This window comes from Zingiber officinale, chromosome 3B (assembly GCF_018446385.1).
Source record: "Zingiber officinale cultivar Zhangliang chromosome 3B, Zo_v1.1, whole genome shotgun sequence".
In the NCBI taxonomy this organism is placed as follows: Eukaryota; Viridiplantae; Streptophyta; class Magnoliopsida; order Zingiberales; family Zingiberaceae; genus Zingiber; species Zingiber officinale.
This window is the reverse complement of record NC_055991.1, coordinates 47,328,825-47,337,582: the sequence shown is the minus strand read 5'-3', so window position 1 is coordinate 47,337,582 and position 8,758 is coordinate 47,328,825.

Here is an 8,758-nt window from a genome sequence, read left to right as displayed (position 1 = left end):
CCTTGATATGATTTATTTACTTTGGTGCACATTATCATATGTCCAGAGATTGATTTAGCATATTATCATGCTTAGTGACATGCACCATTCGCATGATTGCATGCTGTGTGAGAGATTGCTCCATTATTGTCGAGCACTTTGCCAGTTTTCATCACTGTTCGGTGCTCCGTTGTGACGCTCATGGGTAGCGTGACACAGCGTGGTAGTACGTCAGTTTGACTCTTCCGGTGCTCCATTGGTCCGCTCATGGGTAGTGTGACGCAGCGTGTAGCACCTTAGAGATCCCTCCCCGTCATAGCGTACCGAGAGATGAGAGCATTACGCTCCCCCATTTATGATTTGGGGTAGGAGTACGTGTGTACTCCGACAGCATCCCGTCCACTCGGTCACTCATCAGGGGTAGTGATGCAGAGTGCACGGTCGTCACAGCCCTACCCACTCGGTCCCACTTTTGTTATGAGTTGGCTGACTGGCATCAGGGGTGACCATGACATTGGCATCATATGCATGATGCATTTATTGTTTTGTGATTGTGTTTGCTGCATTTATATGCTGCATATTATTTGGATACCTATGTTTGTCATGCATACATGTCTTCTATACCTTTCAGACTCTTTGTCCTTATACCGGGTCCTGGTTAGTACAGATTCTCTCCTGTCTACTTTGGTTTGCATTTATCTTTATTTTTGTCAGGAGACTGTACGCATGATTAGTGCTAGGTGTTAGTTGTTTACTTTGCATATCAATTGTACCTGCTGAGTGTTGGACTCACCCTACCTCCATTGTTGTTATTTTTCAGGATGATGCTGTCAGGAGAGAGTTCCAGTTGCTAGTCCCCTGCAGACCACCAGTTGTAGTTGTCTTTTGGTTTTGTTTTGTTTCTTATTTGACTATGTTTTGGACTTAGTCTTGTGTTGGTTTTACTTATGGATTGTGTATGGATTCTTATCGTTGATGGTTTTGGTATGAGTTGGTTTTATTCTACTACATGCCTGCCTGGACGGCAGAAGAGGTGAGTTCGTCGGATTTTAGCTTTACGAGTGTAGTGGAGTAGGGTTGATTTCGAGTCAGGGTATTATCTTTCTGTTTACTTATATAAACTGCGTGGTGATGGTTTATTTTGTTGTTATTATTCCAGCCGCATGTGGCTGAGGTATTTAGTGCTTGTAGAAAAGTTTCAGATTGTCCACCGTACAGGGGAGATGTTGCCGAAATTTTCTCGGACAGGGACTCCTCTGGGGCGTGACAAGTCGTGATTCATTTGATTTGTTTAGTACTTAGGCTCCCATAGTGATTTCTTGGATTACATTTTGTTTACTGGATGTCCTCGGATCATGTCAACTCATTTAGCAAAATTAAAATATCTACATTTGCATTGTACTTGCATATGTGCTAATGCTTCACCTTATAAAGCAAGCACCATAAAAACATTTGAATAAGGGGAAAAAATAATTGTCGTGAGTAGAAACTAATAATTCACCCCATTGAGATCAAATTATGTTACAGGAAAATAAATGTTATATTTCTCTTGATTCCGAGTAGTCCTTTGAGACTTGTGTAGTCTAAGAAATATGAACTAAGTGTGTGGTAAGTAAGTGTCTATCATCGAAAACAAAAGGAATTCAATTGGATGATGACTTTACTAGGATAGAGATTAAAACTTGAAAAGCCTGAATTACTTATTACACTGTGCACAAGAACTTATGCTTAGGCCATAGTTATGTTACTCCACAATCATGCTTACAAATGAAACTAGATGATAGAATTAGGCAAGTGCACTAGGGATTATGATGCATTATAGGAGCACATAAATTTAGATTGCGGTATTTTGCTTGAGGACAAGCAAAGGTTCAAGTCTGGGGGTGTGATGTGCACAGATTATATACACTTTTATTCATATTTTGACGAACATTCACGTACTTTATTTACGCTTGGTCTATGCACTTTTATACCTCTTATTATATTTTCAGTATAGTTACTCTTCTTTGTTATAGATATGCTCTTTGTGTGTTTTCCTATTGACATAATGCACTTTAATTTGGAGTGAAAATGACACTTGGAGATAACTTGGTGAACAAACAAAGAAAAAGGGCCCGGCCATGTGAAATCCACATGGCCATGCCACTCACCAAAGGACGAGAAGGGTTCAGTCATATAAACTCACTCTACCATGCCACCAAATAAACAAGGAACAAGACCCAGCCATGTGGATTCCACACGGTCGTGTCAACAAAATAGAGAAGGAGATGACCTTGGCTGTGTGGATTGTTAATATTAGCCCTAGTACAAATTATGTAAAGGACTCATTTTGTATCATATTTCATTATTAATAAAAGGCAAATTTAGTTATTATATTTATTTCAGTTCAGTGTTAATTGAATAAGTATAATAATGTCCTTGGGTAGTAGGTTCTTATCTACAACATATCAATTGGTTGAATTGATAGTGAGCTATTGTAGATATACATGGAACACTACTCTTAACTATTCCTAGTCAAACATTAATATACAAGGATAATATTAATGCGTTGAGACTAGCATGTAGGTCAACGGATGACTTGATCTCATAAGTCATGGATATGAGATAACATGTTGGCATTATTGGTGCGGGAAGCATCCGACGATCGAACCGGTGTTTTGATTATGTCAAAGGGTTCAAGTTAAGTTGGTTTGTTATCTAATGTGTGTGAATGAGCTTGCAGTAAAGTCCTAACTGCGGTTAGGCAAGTGGAAAATCCTAGAGAGTGGTAACTCTAGGTCCTAGGGGGTGGTAACCCTAGGTGGTGGAAAACCCTAAGGGGCGGTAACCTTAGGTCCTAGGGGGTGGTAATCCTAGGTGGTGGAAAATCCTAACAGGCGGTAACCCTAGGTCCTAGGAGATGGTAACCCTAGGCAGAAAGTCCAGTCGGTCTGGAGGACTAGACTGGCAGTAGGTATGCTCTACTGAGTGGAGTAGGTGAGGGCGCGTTCCCCGCGGAGGGAACAGTAGGCGTCGATTCGACCTAGGGTTTTCGATCAGAAATCCAAAGTCAGAACTGGATAGTCTGGTGATTGTCATACATTTATTTTTATGTCATTATTATGTGCTAACTTTGTTTTACAGGATATGTTGTTATTTTGTGGACTAACATATGTTGCAGGGACAAAAGAGCAAAGTTTACCTCGGGTGAACAGTACCCGAGGCACCCTCCATAGAGCTTGGAGACGCCTCGAGTGCAAGGCTGAGAAGTTCGCGCAGTAAAGCTGGAGGCGCCCTCATGGAAGCTTGAGGCGCCTCGGACGACATTGAAGGTGCCTTCAAGGAGGATAAAGGCGCCCTCAAATGGATAGGCATAGACTTCTTCGGAGATGATCCACGCTGTGGATCCGGAGGTGATGGAGGCGCCCAAGGGGCTTGGAGGCACCTTCAACAGCCCTTATATGAAGATCTCGACCAGCAGCTCTGACACTCACTTGAAAAGCCATCTTTCTCCAGTGCGCTACTAACAAGAAGTTTCGGCTAAGCTACGACAAGTTCCCGATGACCTGGAGTTGCGATTTTATGATTTCATGTTGTCGGTATAAGTTTCTAGTGCACTTAATTGTAATTGTTTATTGTAATCCTATTTACGTGATTATAGTTGTTGCCCAAAGTAAACACTCAACGAGTATAGGCCTTGGAGTAGGAGTCACCCTAGGCTCCAAACCAAGTAAATACTTGGGTCTTTCTGTGTTATGTTCTTTATTATCCCGCTGCTTTACTCGATAGTTTTCCGATACGAAAAGTGAAAGCCATGAGCGCTATTCACCCCCCCCCCCCCTCCCCCTCTAGCGCATCTCGATCCAACAATTGGTATCAGAGCCGGGTCACTTTAATTTGGTGCAACCACCAGTCAAGCACATTTTCATGGTGTTTTTTAGTTTTTCGAAGTCGATCAGAATCGATATTCTTGCCACCTTCCGATCCAATTTTTTTTCGTAATCGAATTCTTCTCTCGAAGTCGGTTCAACACCACTCAAGATCATATTTTATTTTTCTTTTAAACCACACTACTAATCCAGGATCAAGTCCTGGGACGAGTTTTTCAATTTTTCTTTGCACAGTTGATTTCATTTTTATGGCACTCCAAGAAGGCTATAGCACCGCTCGGCCACCGCTCTTCACCGGAGAAGACTTCGGCTACTGGAAGGGCCGAATGGAGTCATACCTTCAGACTCACTTTGAAGTTTGGGAAATTGTCAAAATCGGGTTGGAACTACCAACTGACGGTGCCGGTAAACCAATACCATACGAGAACTGGGACGCAACTCTGATAAAGGAAGTATAAGCCAACGCCAAGGCGACATGCACCCTCCAATGTGGACTGATGAAGGAGGAGTTGAACCGTGTCGGCTCGTTCTTGAGCGACAAAGAACTATGGGAGAAGCTGATTGAATTACATGAAGGAACATACTGTTGGAACCCCAAGGTTGTTTTGGTGTGATCGACAAGTTAAGTTAGGTCATGTTTGTTTCTAACCTAGTGTCTAAGTGTGCAGGAGCTTAGGAGCACAGGTAGTCGAGCGGAAGACGCAGCTAGCGAGAAGGACGGCACGCGGTGCATCCGAGGGATGAAGACTGCGGATGAGTACGCCGGCGGACAAGAAGGGAACACGCGGCGATTCCGAGGGACGAGAAGCCGGAGGGAAGCCCGCTCGAGAAGACCGGAAGTTGGGTTCGGGTGAGCTCTTTTCCGGATGGCAGAGATCACCCAAGCGAACGGATCCGGAGTAGAAGACCCAGACCGAAGCGAACTGAACCGGAGCAGTGGTCCCCGGATGAAAAAGTCAACATCGGTTGACTTTAGGCTCCGGGGCGCCCGAAGCACTTCCGGGCGCCCGGACCTGATTTGTTGACCAGATCGCGTCAAACGTGATTTGAACGTTGGGGATAAAGTTTTATCCCCCCAGGGCGACCGGAACCCCTTCCAAGCGCCCCGACCAAGGCTATAAATATAGCCTTGGTCCAGAAGCTTTTCATCAACTCAGTGCATTCCATTTTCAACACTTGTATGCTACTGTTCTAGATTAGCTTCTCTATTTTACGCTTTCACTACTGTAAGAGGCTTCTCCGCCTGAAGGAGATACTAGTGCTACATTCCTTGGATTAACAACCTCCTTGGTTATAATCAAGTAAAAATCTTCTGCCTTTTTCTTTCTGCTTTTTTATATATTTACTGCTTTAATTTTATACAAGTGTACTGTTGAGAGTTCAAGAAAGGGTTGTCTTATTTTTGCAAGCTATCCAACCCCCCCCTTCTAGCCGGCAGCAACGATCCTACACAAACGACATAAAGGAAAGTAAGAGGGACCTAATTCTCATCAAATTATATATTATAAAATTGTAGGAAGGTAAGATGGATAGCCAACTCCACGCCAGGATACAAGATCTACTCAACGTACTCCACGCAATTGGATAGAAAGTGGAGAACCGCGACATCCTAAGGTATGCCCTAAATGCCTTTCCCAGGAACACCTTGTGGGCATCCATGGTAGATGCTTACAAGGTTTCTAAGGACTTATCTTTAATTAAATTAGATGAACAATTTGCTAAATTTGAATTGCATGAATAAGTTAACGCACAATCGACCGAGAAGGGTATAACTTTGATTGCAGGTACAGCTAGATCACGCAAATCAAAACCAAGACGTAGAAACGAAGCGGAGTCAGAAGAAGAACTAGACTCGGACGATGATGATGATGAACTCACGGCCGAACTCGTCAATTTGGTGAGGAAGCTCTACAAAAAGAAGAAGGGCTTCAACAAGAAGGGCATTAAAAAGGTGATCCAGTCCAAGGAGGTCCAACCAAAGGTGAAATTCGAAGTAACATGCTACGGCTGCAACCAAATGGGACATATCAAAGCCAATTGTCCGAACCAGAAAGATGCAAAGAAACAAAGAAAGAAGAAGGCTCTGAAGGTGACCTGGGACGAGTCTTCCTCAGAAGAATCCGATGATGAAGAGCTCGAACAGACGAGTTTTCTTGCATTGATGGCACGGGATCAAATCAACGAATCCGGAAGCGAGGATGAATCCGGAAGCGAGGATGAATCAAAAGCTGAGTCCGAGAGAAGTCACGAATCCGTATTCGTTTCTGAAGGACCCAACTCCTCTATAAGTACTTCTCGTTTGTATAATTTAAATAATTATTTGATGCATAAATTAGCTAAATCTAATGTTCGTATCAAGTCACTTCTATAGGAGGTAACAACCCTTAAAGAAGTAACTAACTTTGAATATTTGACTGACCCAATTCAGATTAGAACCTCAACTCTGTTAGTTGCTACTCGGAATAGCATCCTATTTCCCCTATATAAAAATTTATACACGCATATAACTATCTGTAAGGGATCAGTGACCGACTAGAAGGGGGGTTGGATAGACGGCACCCTCAAATCGATAACTTCCTACAATGTTAGCTTGCGTAGCGGAATACAAACAACACAAACAAGCTAAAGACTAAAACTAAGAAAGGAAATGCAAACCGCTAACACGTTCATTTAATGTGGTTCGGAGATTGCTTGCTCCTACTCCACGGCGTGTCCTTGAGGTGGGCAATCCCTATCCGTCTGTGGATTAGCCCCTGACAAACTCTGGCTATCTCAAGTCACTCCTTGTGGGTGGAGAAACCTCACCACAACACCAACCAAAACTCTTGAGACTAGTAGACTACTAATTAGGGTTTACCACCACTAATTTTGTCAGGGATAACCAAGCTTCCAAGTCTTGGTTATATAGGTCGCGGGTTGAAAACCCCGCCTACCAGTCGACTGCCAAAACATGCAGTCGACTGCCCTCTGTGGAAATTCGACTGTTATATCCCAACGGCTTGATACCAATCGACTGCTAAAACTAGCAGTCGACTGCTCCACACTGACCGAACGAACAGAAGCATTCTATTCGCTCTCAATCGACTGCACGGTCGACTGCACCAGTCGACTACTAAAACATGCAGTCGACTGCTACAATAACGCTATAGTACTGCTATAGTAATGCTATAGTAAACCCTAAACCTAGGATTTTACTCCGTGTACAATCTTTCATGCACTCGTACCCTCACCCTTATGACTCACTTGACGCTTCTTTGCAGCCTTGACCTCTTGCCTTCAAGCCTACTTCCTTTGGCTCTCACCCCTCGGATGCATTCAAGCCTGCGACTCGTCCCCAATGTCATCCTTCGCGTATGCCTCGAAGTCGCTTCCCTCGGCCCTTGTCCTCGCTGCCTTGTCCACGGTCCCTCGGATGCTCCATCCTTCACCGAACCCGAAGCCATCAACCTGAGTCACATGTGTATCCTGCATACCTGCACACTCACATACACATATCAAATACAAGGGTGAACCTAACTTAAACCCTTTGCCTAAACACCAAAACACATGGTCACACGAACCATTGGGATTGCTCCAACACTATCCTTGCTACCCATGTGCTCTATTGAAGTTAAATTTGGATTGCAAATGATGCTTAAAATTATTAATCCAAATTGTCCTTTAGAAGTTAAACTTGGATTGGAAACGATACTTAACATTTTTACTCCAAATTTAACCAATGTGATCTTCCTAAGTTTAACCATATTAGAGAAGTTAATCAAATATCTATTTCAAAGATCGACTTTCAGGTTAAACATGGCGAGGCACTAGGCCTTCTTGGGTATGGGATCATCCACCACTTCCTAGACAAACCCTTTCAAAAAATCGGATATTTAACTTCTTACAGTAAACTAGGTTTAACTGTAGAGACCTCAATAAAAGCACAATATTGAAACATGAAATCAAACAATAAAATCGATAAAAAAAATGATAACCTAAAATCAATAACCTCTTGTGTTTGGTTTTTCAAGATCTATACAAAAGATGAACTAGTTATGATGCGAAAACTAATAACTAGTTATACCTTTTGTAGCTTATAGACCTCTTGATCTTCTGCTGTATTCCTCTTCTTCTCTTGGATGTCGTGTGAGCGACGATCTTCCAAGATGAAATCCACCCAAGCTTCTTCCTTTGCTTCCTAGATTCGGCCACCAACTAACCTCCAAGGGATGTTAGACAAGAGAGCTTCCTTCTCTTCTACTTCTCCTTCAAGCAACCGGCAACCAAGAGAAAGCAATACTTGATGCTGTCGGCCTACAAGAGAGAAAACAAAAGGAGAAGAGAAAAGGAAAAGGACCGGCCACCAAAGGATTGGAAGAGAGGAATAGAAGATGTCTTGTCTCATGAGGCACCCCTCCATCTCTTTTATAATCCTTGGTCTTGGCAAAAAAAAGGAAAGTTTTAAACATAATTAAAACTTCCTTATATTCCTTGCCAATGACTAAAAAGGAAAGTTTTAAAACAAAAAATTAAAACTTCCTTTAATGCTTGTCATGGTCGGCCCTATACTTGTGCTCCAAATAAGGAAAGTTTTAAACATAAAATTAAAACTTCCTTATTTGTTTCTGGTAATAAATTTTAATAAAAAATTTCTCTTTTAAATCCCTTGTTGGTTATAAAAGGAAAATTTTATAAATTAAAATCCCTCTTTTGAAACGTGTGGATGGTTACAAAAAAGGAAAGTTTTATCAAAAATTAAAATCTTTCCTTTAACTGCAAATAAGGAAAGATATCAAACCTCTTTCTTAATCCTTTGTAGATAACTATAAAAGGAAAGATTTTAAAATTTAAAAACTCTCTTTTAAAACCATGGCTTCCACAAAAAGGAAAAATTTTAAAATTTAAAATACCCTTTTAATTTTATGTGGTGG